At 45.0% G+C, this 11,595-nt stretch overlaps 1 long non-coding RNA gene across 1 annotated transcript; it reads right to left on the reverse strand.

Moving 5' to 3' along the window:
• Nucleotides 1-187: 187 nt before the first annotated feature.
• Nucleotides 188-11,491, reverse strand: LOC125961310 (uncharacterized). The gene is made up of 2 exons (XR_007471859.1): nt 11,261-11,491; nt 188-921 (listed from the first exon to the last, which is right to left on the reverse strand). It is a non-coding gene; the product is annotated as an uncharacterized LOC125961310 (long non-coding RNA).
• Between the last annotated feature and the right edge of the window lie 104 nt (nt 11,492-11,595).

The raw sequence follows: 11,595 nt of genomic DNA on the forward strand, positions 1-11,595 counted from the left end.
CAGCTTCAGGATGGGAACGTGCTTGGAATGTTTGAGGCATAGCAAGGAGGCCAGAGTGGTTGCCAGTGGCAAGGCGGAAGGTGGTAGATAGAGTCTGAGGCTGGAGTGTGACACAGGGCCTTGCAGCTGTCGTGTGTCATAGCCTCCTTCATATGGACTCTAAGAGCTGGCAAATGCTATAAATCAGGGCTTTTTTTTTTTTTTTTGAGAGCAGACATACCACTTACCAGCACACCAGTGTTTGTAGGCAACAGTCAGGGTTTGGATTTTATTCCAGGTGTGACAGGAAGCCATTGGAGGCTTCAGAGCAGAGAAAGGCATGATCATACTTTTGTTTCTAAGAGCTGGTTCGCAGGCTGGGTGGAGAAGAGACAACAGGAAGGCAAAGTAGAAACAGTTTACTTTAAGTCCTCCAGGCCAGAGGTGACGGTGGCTTGAACTTGAAAGGGTTGGACTTGGGATGTGTTTGGATTTGCTGTAAACGGGGAACATGGAGTGTGAGCAAAAGACAGACAGCAATAATGATCCACCGAGGTTTACTGTGGCCTTTCTGTGCTCTGGTTATCCATCGCAGCACAACAAAACAGCCTGTAACTTGGCGGCTTAGAACAATAGCGATCATTCACTTAGCTCATCTTTGCCCGGAGTGGAGGGAAGTGACTGCTGTAAGGGAAGGGGCCTGGAAGGACTGCTTGATGCTGGGACCTTCTGAAAACTCTTCACTTGCATGTCTGATGGTCGATGCTGGCTGTTAACTGGAACCTCACCTGGGGCTGCAGCCAGAACACCTGCCTGGACCCTCGGCATGTGGCCTTAGCCTCCTCACAGCACAGTGGCAGGGTTCCCGGAGCCAGTGTCACCAGAGAGAGCTGGGGGAGTCATTCTACCTTTTCTCCCCAGCTTTATCCAGATGGTATTGACCTGTAACATATGCATGTTTAAGGTATACAATGTGATGATTAGATAGATACATGTGTATATTGTAAAATGATTACCACAATTAGGTTAAAACTCCATTCCCTCACATAATTACCATTTTGTATGTGTGTGGTGATAGCATTTAAGCTCTCCTCTCTTAACAACCTGTGAGTATGCAATACAGCCTCGTTAATTATAGTCACCATGCTGTGCATTAGACCTCCAGATCTTATTCATCTTATCGCTGGGAGTTTGTACCCTTTGACCAACATCTCCCCAACCCATACACAACCCTCCAGTCCCTGGCAACCATTCTACTCTCTTTTTCTATGAGTTAGGCGTTTTTAGACTCAGCAAATAAGTGAGAACATACAGGATTTGTCTTTCTCTGTCTGACTTATTTCAGGCCAGGAGAGAGTGGGATGGTGTATATTACCTTTTGAGACCCAGCCAGGTAAGCCACATAGCATCACTTCCACTGTAGAGACTCCCACCCAGACTTAAGGGGGAGGGAACCTAGATTCCATCTCTTGATAGGGGAGTGGTAAGGTTATAGAAGAGCAAATGGGACCGGAAATATCATCATGGCCAATTTTAGAAAATACAGTTCGCTGCCTTATGTTTCAGGTACCATGCTAAGCAGCCCACATACATCATTTCATTCAATCCTGCACTAACCTCACTTCACAAAACTGAGGCTCAGCGATGTCACTTGCCCAAAGCTACTCAGCTACTAAGGGGAAAGAGCTGGAGTTTGATTCCAGGTAACAGGCAAGCACCTGGTGGAACAGATATGGGGGTGGCAGAGAATGGCCTTTGGAGGTGAACCCAGAGAGGGGGCAGCCAGCAGCACAGAACTGGCTGTTCTGAGCCCGCTCATAGCCCTCTGCCCTCCCCAGGGTTATCCTTTATTTCCCAACTATGTCCAAGACCACAGCATTACTGTAATTTCAGGGCTGTGAAGAGGAGATGAGGTTTGAACACTCATGGGCAAAAAAGACAATTTGCTCTGAGTCAGGCCCTGGTAGCCTGATCTGGTTTGGTTCTGGAGGGCCTGGAAATCTGGATGGAACTTCGCTGCTGGGCTGGGTAGGGGCCAGTGTGTGGGCAGATGGAAGGGCTGGTGGAAAGCACTTCCAGAAACTGTCAGTGTGTGGCTCAGAGCCTCAGCAAGAGAGCTGGAGGGCTGGGCATTCCAGACCTCCTCGCAGATCCGAGATCCCCAGAAGGCTTCTAAGCCGGGCCAGCAGCCCCTTTACTGTGATCGATATTTCCTAGGAGAAAAGGCCAGCCCAGAGCAAAACCCAAGATGGGCTCTAGGGACCTCCGGTTTCTCTGCCCAGTGGCCCATCATTAACTTCCGCTGCAGGTGGCCTACAGTGGTTTTCCAGACTGCTGGCGAGGAAGCGTTGACTCGGGGATGTGACACCAGAAAAATTGCCAGAATAACATGGCAGATGTGGGGAGGGGTGTTGTAGATTATACTTATTATTTTTTGTTTGTTTTTTGTGGTTCCCTTTTCTTCTTATTATTTTGGAACTATCTCAAATTGTATATTTATTTTTTATTAAACCAACTTGGACATGAACATTATCAAAAAAATTTCCAAAAACTGGAACCCACCCAAATGACTGCCGACAGGTGAATAGATAGACATATTATTATCTATCCATACTATGAATATTACTCAGAAATAAAAAGGAATGGATCACTGACACACACAATATGTACCAATCTTTAAAACATTACGTTGAGTGAAAGAAACAAGGCACAAAACGAGCCCACTCTGTATGATCCCATTTATCTAAAACTCGAGAAAAGATCACTATAGTCTACAATTTCAGACAGGAAATCAGTCATTGCCTGGGACCGGGATTTGGGGGTGGAGAGAGGTTGACTACAAAAGGGCTTGGAGGAACTTTTTGGGGGTATTGGAAATGTTCTATAACTTATTGTGGAGGTGGTTACATGAGCATATTCATTGGTCAAAATTTATTAAACTGTACACTTAAAATGGTTGTCTTTATCGTATGCAAAGTGTACCTCAAATGAAGTTGATTTTTAAAAAGTAATGTAACAAACTCCCACATACCCACCCTCCAATACAGGAAACAAAACATTAGAAAGAAAATTGCACCCCTGTGTACCCCTCCCCAATCTCCTCCTTTCTCCTTTCCTCCTAAATATGATGTGCTTCATGAATGTGTCTTTATGTTTTCGCTACATGGAAACACTTTCCTGAATGTTGTATGTTTCTTTCTCATTTGTCTTTATACTTTTAACTGCATGGGGTATATTCCTACACTGGTATTTTTCAAAATCAGTTTACACGGTCACAACCAGCATTTTAATAATAAGGATAGAATAGGATTAAAAAATAATCAGAGTGTATGATACATAGTAAGGTAAATATGTCTTGTGAAATTTTTGTTCAAGTTTTACATCTGTATATATGTGTACTGGGTTGAGACATAAAATATCTTTCTTTTTAATTAATTTATTTTTTATGCAGCATGTTCTTATTAGTCATCAATTTTATACACATCAGTGTATACGTCAATCCCAATCGCCCAATTCATCACACCACCACCACCACCACCCGCCACTTTCCCCCCTTGGTGTCCATACGTTTGTCCTCTACATCTGTGTCTCAATTTCTGCCCTGCAAACCAGTTCATCTGTACCATTTTTCTAGTTTCCACATATATGCGTTAATATACGATATTTGTTCTTCTCTTTCTGACTTACTTCACTCTGTATGACAGTCTCTAGATCCATCCACATCTCTACAAATGACCCAATTTTGTTCCTTTTTATGGCTGAGTAATATTCCATTGTATATATGTACCACATTTTCTTTATCCATTTGTCTGTTGATGGGCATTTAGGTTGCTTCCATGACCTGGCTATTGTAAATAGTGCTGCAGGGAACATTGGTGTGCATGTGTCCTTTTGAATTACGGTTTTCTCTGGGTATAGGCCCAGTAGTGGGATTGCTGGGTCATATAGTAATTCTATTTTTAAAATATCTTTCTTACAGAGCACTGTGGCCCCCCAAAAGTTTAAAAAACACTGTCCTAATATATAACATAAGATATTTTGTCATTTTAACTTTTATGTAAATAGTATGGTACAGTCCTAATCCTTCCCCAGCTGGCTTTTGTTCACTTGACATTAGCTTCCAGATGTATCCATATTGAGACATGTAGCTTGGTTTCATTCATTTCCATCACTGCATAAACATGCCACAAGTTATTTTTCCATCCTCCCATTATAGGATTTTTTTCTTTTGCCAAGTGGAACATTTCAAAAAATAGCTGTCACTATCACCACCATTTCACTTTAGGAAGGACATTTTAATATAAATAAAATTGGAAAGCCCTACTCTCAGAGTCAAAGATGGTCTTTTTATTGGAATAAATCTGGCTTTATAAAAATGCATCTGAGGGACTTCCCTGGGGGTCCAGTGGTTAGGATATGGTGCTTTCACTGCTGAGGACCTGCAAGCTATGCTGCACAGCCAAAAAGAAGAGCATTCCATTTACCCCCCCGGGGGGTAAGGTTGTTGTTAGTTCCTTGTTGATTGTTAGTTTGTTCAGTATACTGGTAAGAACACAATCACCTACACAACATCTCAGGCAAGGTCCGCTGGGGAGGGGGGAGGAAGCGAGTAGAAGGGAGAAGGGGTTCAAAGGGAGTCTCAACTATAATGCTTTATTTCTTTTGTTACCTAAAAAAAGTCCAAGTCAAATATGGCCAAATGTTAGCATTTGTTAACTCTGGATTGTGAACAGGGTAATCCAAGCTTTGCTCTAAGCTTTCAGTAGTTCATTTAAAATGTTTTCATCATCAACCAGTGTTAGGAAATTTCCAGTATAGATAAGACAGGTAAAAGACAGTTCGGTCTTCATAGTTTAAAATCCAGAGCCAGCAGCTTGTCAATTCCTCTGTGATGTTGGTGAGGTCATTTAACTTTGCTGGGTCTTGTGTCCCTCATCTGAAAAAAGGGCTGGGCCAACCCAAATGTCCATCAACGAATAAATGGATAAACAAAATGTGGTCACTCCATACAATGGAATATGATTCAGCCATAAAAGGGAAGTACTGACACAGGCTACAATGTCAATGAACATCAAAAACATGATGCTAAGTAAAAGAAGCCAGGCAGGGCTTCCCTGGTGGCGCAGTGGTTAAGAATCCACCTGCCAATGTAGGGGACACGGGTTCAAGCCCTGGTCCGGGAAGTTCCTACATGCTATGGAGCAAGTGCGCCACAACTACAGAGCCTGTGCTCTACAGCCCGCGAGCCACAACTACTGAGCCCACGTGCCGCAACTACTGAAGCCCCCGCGCCTAGAGTTCGTGCTCCACAACAAGAGAAGCCACCGCAATGAGAAGCCTGCGCACCGCAACCAAGAGTAGCCCCTGCTTGTCGCAACTGGAGAAAGCCCGCGTGCAGAAACGAAGACCGAAAGTAGCCATAAATAAATAAATAAATTTATTGGGGGGAAAAAAAAAAAAGAAGCCAGGCACAGAAGGTCGTGTATTGTATGATTCTGATTATATGAAATATCCAGGATAGGCAAAGACAGAGTTAGGAAACAGGTGGGTGGTGCCAGGAACTGGGAGGAAGGAGGAATGGGGAGTGGCTGCTAATAGGTACAAGGTTTCTTTTTGTGGTGATGAAAATGTTTCAGACCTAGATAGAGATGGTGTTTGCACAACATGTGAATGTACTAAACAGCACTGAATTGTACACTGTAAAATGGTTTTATGTTATGTGAATTTCATCTCAATTCAAAAAGGGGGTGGAGGGAGGGCTTGTGCCTCCTAGAATTATTGTGGATGAAATTTAAAAGAACACATATGCAAAGATCCCAGCACTGTGTGCCATCTTGCTCATAGTGGGAGAAGGCGGGGCTGGGCTTATTAAGCTTGTTTCACCTAGTAAGTCAAGTAAGTGGCTTGCTCAAGGCCACACAATGAGTCATGTGTGAACTCTGCACTAGAACTTGGCTTTTCCAACCTGAGAGTCCAGAACAAGTTCTCTCCATGCTGCTTCTCCTACTTGATACCAGAATGGCACTTTACTGTTTATAAAATATTTTTCCCCACATGATTTTCTAACACCTCTGGCTCCAGAGGCTCAGAGTAGCAGAGTGGTTAAAGGGCATGGCCCCTGGAGTTGGATAAATCTGGGTTCAAATCCAGGCTCTGTCGCTTCTTAGCTGTGTGTCTTTCGTCAAGTCACCTCTCTGAGCCTTGTTTCTCCATCTATATATGGAGAATAATGACTTATGCATTAAGTGGGAGTAAAGCTGGAAGACAGATAGATAGATAGATAAAGCAAGAGTTGGGTCAATGCCTAGCACATAGTAAATCTGAATAAATGATGGCTATTATATTAGTATTAGTAGTTGAGGAGTTACTCTGGCAAAGCACTTACCACACAGGGTTAAGACTGACAGAAGAACAGAGCAACTTCAAAGCCGCTTTGCCACAGGTCCCAGATGCTGCAAAGTGGTGGTTCTCATCTAGGAGTGGGAGGGTGGTTTTTGGTGGCACCTGGCAACATTTTTGAATGCTTCTGGCATCTGGTGGGTAGAGGTCAGGGATGCTGCTGAACATCCTAAATGCCCAGGACAGCCCCACAGCAGAGAATGATCTGCCCCCAAAGGTCAGCTGTGCCCAGGTTGAGAGGCCCTGCACCAAAATGAGCTTCCCTTTGCCAGACTTAGTTCCAAACAACAGTGTCATCCACCCTCTAGATATCGGGACGACTTGCTACTTTCCCAACCTGGAGTGAGTCATTCTGTGAAGCTAAGAAACACTTAGCAAGGCAATAACCATCCTAATTTCTCTGTTAGGTAAGTCCAGATGAAAATATATTTGGGGCCTTCTTTTTTTTTTTTTTCTTTGCGGTACGCAGGCCTCTCACTATTGTGGCCTCTCCCGTTGCGGAGCACAGGCTCCGGACGCGCAGGCTCAGCGGCCATGGCTCACGGGCCCAGCTGCTCCGCGGCATGTGGGATCTTCCCGGACCGGGGCACGAACCCGCGTCCCCTGCATCGGCAGGCGGACTCTCAACCACTGCGCCACCAGGGAAGCCCTGGGGTCTTCTTAAACAGAGAAACACCCAACATCAACATGTACTCTATGAGGGCCAAGGATGGTTTGAAAGACCCATCTTAATCCCCCTTCTCCAAGGCTTCTGGGAACATCCCAGAGAATCTGCTTTCCTGATTCTGCCTGAAGGGCCTGAAGCACAAAAACTGGCACACAGTAAGCACTCAGTAAATGCTAGCTATTACTATTATTATCTTCATCATTATCATCATTGTCCTCATTATTACTTTTATCTCCCCAGGTACAGGGTAAGGTACATTCTCACAACAACCTTCTGAGATGGGAGATATATCATTCCCATTTTGCAGATGAGGAAACTGAGGCTCAGAGCAGTGATGCCACATTTTTCATCAGCCCCCTCCCTGATCTCAGAGCTTCCACTCCTGCCCACCTACAGTCCATTCTCCTCACAGACACCAAAGGAATCTCTTAAAAATGAAGTCAGATCTTATTTAGGAGATGTTCTCTGGGTAATGATGTTATGTGATATTTTATGACCCAACATTTCTTTATGATTTAAATATCTTGAAAAATTAAGAGCAATGCCATGGTTGTGTAAAATGTTAACATTAAGGGGAAACTGAGTGAAAGGTATATGGAAAATCTTTGTACTATCTTTGCAACTTCGCAGTAAATCTAGAATTATTTTAATATAAAAAACTTATTTAAAAAGTGAATCAGATCATATTACTCCTTGGCCTAAAACTGAGTGATTTCCCATTCGGCTTAGAATAAAATCCGAGTGCCTTCCTGTGACCTATAAGGCCCTGAGCGATCTGGCCTTTGCCCACTTCTTCAGCTTCCTCTCCTAACATTTCTCCCTCTCACTCTGCACTCCAGCTACTCTGGTCTTCTTTCCACTGTTTCAACACTGGAAGACTGTTCGTGCCTCAGGGCCTTTGCACTTGCTGTTCCCTGTGTTGAGAATACTCTTTCCCCTACAGTGTTCTTCCCATAACTTTCTCCTTCTTATTCTTCAGATTTTGACTCAAACGTCAAATCCTCAGAATCCCTTTTGTGTGGTCACATGATCCTTTCTAATTCTCTCACGAAACTCATGACTCTCTGAAATTATCTTCTTCACTGGGTTCTCTGTTCCTCTCCGTCTCCTCCACTAGACTGGTACTTCCATGAGGACAGAGACTGCTATATCCCCAGCTTCTCACACAGAGTAAGGCCTCAATAAACATTTGCCAAAAACCACCCCCAGAAAAACCCAAAAAACAAAAAACAGTGTCTGCTGGTAATACCACAGGACATTGAAATAAAACGGTGAACTTTGTCAAAGGGCTTTCACCCATATTTTTTCCTGTGGTTCCCTACTCTGTACAAAACCTCCAGAATATCCAGGTAGGTCCAGATCTGCTGGCAAACCTCATCAACAACATTTCGTTTAATCATTTAACAATAATCCCAATGCTTATTAAGTTGGGGGAAGGGAAGGGGAAGAGTTCACCCCCAACCTTCTAGAACAGAATTCCAAATTGTTGGCCTAGGGTCAAATGTAGCCCATGGATGTGCTTTGTCAGCCTTACACATTTTAGAAGAATTTGAGCTCATGACCAAACTTTAAAAACTGGAACATTTCATATCAAACTTCAGATGCCCAAGTTCTCCTGAAAACTCAAGTGGATCTGGCCCCAGTGGGCCCCAGTTTCCCACAGGGTCCCAACGGACTAGAGCAGGGGTGTGTGCTCTTCAGTTTATCAGCCACTATCCACCTGGCTTAATTCTTTCATGTTATCAGCCTGGTCCCTTTAGTCACTAAGATTTCCCCTCAAAGGCTAAAGTATCCTTAGGAATACTACTGGTTTTCAAATATTTTCACTACAGCCCCTCTCTTCAAACCTTACATGGAAGCTCAATGTCTAAAACAGATAATAGTGATAACAGTTCATTTTGATTGAGTGCTTACTGTGTGCCATGGTTCTGCTTTGGTTGACTCAAGGGTTTGGGGATCAGAACCCCATCAGGTCCCCATCATCTTCAGCAGGCCCTTAAGAAAACTCTGTGCATCCAAGGAAGACAGTTCAAAAAGTACATTTTTCTTCCTTTTTTTGGCCACGCCACGCAGCATGCAGGATCTTAGCTCCCTGACCAGGGATCAAACCCGTGCCCCCTGCAGTGGAAGCGGTGAGTCTTAACCACTGGACCACTAGGGAAGTCCCCCCACAGTACATTTTAATCCATTCTCCTCACTATAGGCAAACTAGAGGAGGGAAGAGACACTCCACCTGTTGGAACAGTAGCCTTTCTGGCAAATGTTTGTCTGCTAGTCCTTAGTGTTGATAACAGCAGAAAAAAGTCAATAGGCGATACATTCTTTCCTCCCAGAGCTGTTGGCTATTTTCTGGGAGCCCTTCAGGCCTACCCTGTGAGCTCATGCCACTCTCAGGCTCAGAACCAGCTAATTCTCTTAGACATGTTTCAGCAAAACTGGACTCTAGAGGGGAGTTGCCTGGCAGAGAATGGCATGTGGACAGAAGCCCTCGCCGTGTCCCAGTCCAGTCTGAAGTTCTCCTCCAGCCCTGATGATGTCAGCAGAGGTTAACACACCTGCTACTTTGAGCATGGAAATTTATGGTACTCTTATTGTCCATAGAGATATGTTTAGACCATTCTCACATTTGTTATGTGCTTAGTGTGTGCCAGAGTTGTGCTAGGTACTGGGGGTTTGCAGTGGGAATTTATTAAATATGAACAAGGGCTTTGGTTTCTGGCTGTCCTGACTTCCAGCTGTGGCTCTGAAACTTACTAGCTGTGTGACCTTCAGCAAACAACCTAGCCTCTGGGTCTCACTTCATCTGTAAAATGGGTGTGCTAGGAATAGTACATAATTCCTAGGATTATCTTGGGGATTCAGTGAGATAATTTTTGACACATACAAAGAAAACAAGTGCAGTGTTTTTTTTCTCCACTAGTATTTATCAGAAGCTGCTATTTTTATTTGCGGCTTTTTTTGTCTGTCTGGCTTACTAGATGACTCTCCATGAGAGAAGGGCCTTGTCTTTCTCGCTCACCCCTGCTTCTCCGCCTAGAACAATGCCTGGCACAGAATAGGTGCTCCATAAATATTTGCTGAATAAACCGCTGTCTCTGATATTCCTGCTCTAATTGCCATTACCATAATGCGCTTTGGAGGAGCTTGTGGACTCCGGGGAGAGCCACCCTGACCTTGACAGCCAGCTGTTCACAGCGGCGCTGCGCATCAACTCTGATATCACCAACTGGGCTCTGTGCCCTGGGCTGACAAATGACACTTGTGTGTCTTCTGGTGAACAGAGCTACAGCGCGGGAGAGTGAGCTGGTGACTGGGGAAAGTGGAGTGAGCAGCTGAGCCAAGCAAGGGGAGCTCTGAACCCTAATGCCCTCAAACTGGCAGCAGGGAGGCCATAGGTCCATGTGCAAGGAGCCTGGGCCCCCCCACCGCTTGGGCCCCCCCGGGGCGGGGGAAACACCGATTTTGAGATTGGATGCAATCACCTCGATGGCATTTCAGGATGGGAATTCGTGCATCCTGCGTGCCTTGAGAAACAAAATTAATTTCTCTAGGGGGAGGGAAAGGGCTTTGCAAACTGTGAAGCGCTGCAGGAAAAAGCAGTTCAATGAAAAAGTCAGGATGCAAGAGAGCAGATGTGTTTGCTGAGCATAAACTGCACTTCAAAACCAAGCTAGAAGAGACATATAGTCCCCAAAGGTGGCACATTTTGGAGGGGTCTCCGAGAGAGAGATGCACTTGGGGAGACTGGGAAGCCAAAGGAAATGGGCCAAAGTTTCCCGGGGTGTCTGTAGAACCCGGGACCCGCCCGCAATGCCCGTGGATGCACACTAGTTCTCCTATTCCGGTCTCGAGCTCCGACGCGCGAAATCTGCAAATTCTCCCTTTATCTGCTGCACACGCTCGCTCATCTTCGTTCTGGCTGGAATCAGGGTAACCGTTCCGATGATTATATAACTTCCCGAGTTCAAGAAAGACAATCCAAAGATAGGGATGATAAAATTTTTTTGAGGGTGGATTAAAAAAATTTTTCCCCAAATGTAAGTTACAGAGCGCACAAAAAACGTACATACAAATACCCATATTTCCACCACTCAGAAAGAATAACTGTTAACATTTTTATTTACCTAGGAGAAGAGTTTCTTTATTAGTCATCAAATAAACCCTTCCCTTTCCTCCAAATCCCAGCAAATCTGAAACAAAATAAAGTCAACCTACCTCTCTTTATTATCCTCCCTGTTCACCTCCACCCCAGATTTAACTTAAGGGGAGATTCCAGGGCTTCCGAATCCCCTCCGTGGGCTTTTCACATGGCCAGGTCTGCAAAACCTGGCCCCAGTGAACAGCGTCCCGCGGAGCCCGCAATCCTCGAGTACACAGCTGCTTCTTCTCCTCCAACCCCAACTCCTGCGTGCAACTTTGTAACTCACGATCCCGCCAGGGGGCCTATTTGCTCGGCCCGTTTGGCGGAAGGATTCCGCGCGCTATCGCAGTTACGTCAACTGTCTCCGCCCCCTTTCCGCGCTCTGGCCCCGCCCCATCCCGGGTGCCCT

This window comes from Orcinus orca, chromosome 15 (genome assembly GCF_937001465.1).
Source record: "Orcinus orca chromosome 15, mOrcOrc1.1, whole genome shotgun sequence".
Lineage (NCBI taxonomy): Eukaryota > Metazoa > Chordata > Mammalia > Artiodactyla > Delphinidae > Orcinus > Orcinus orca.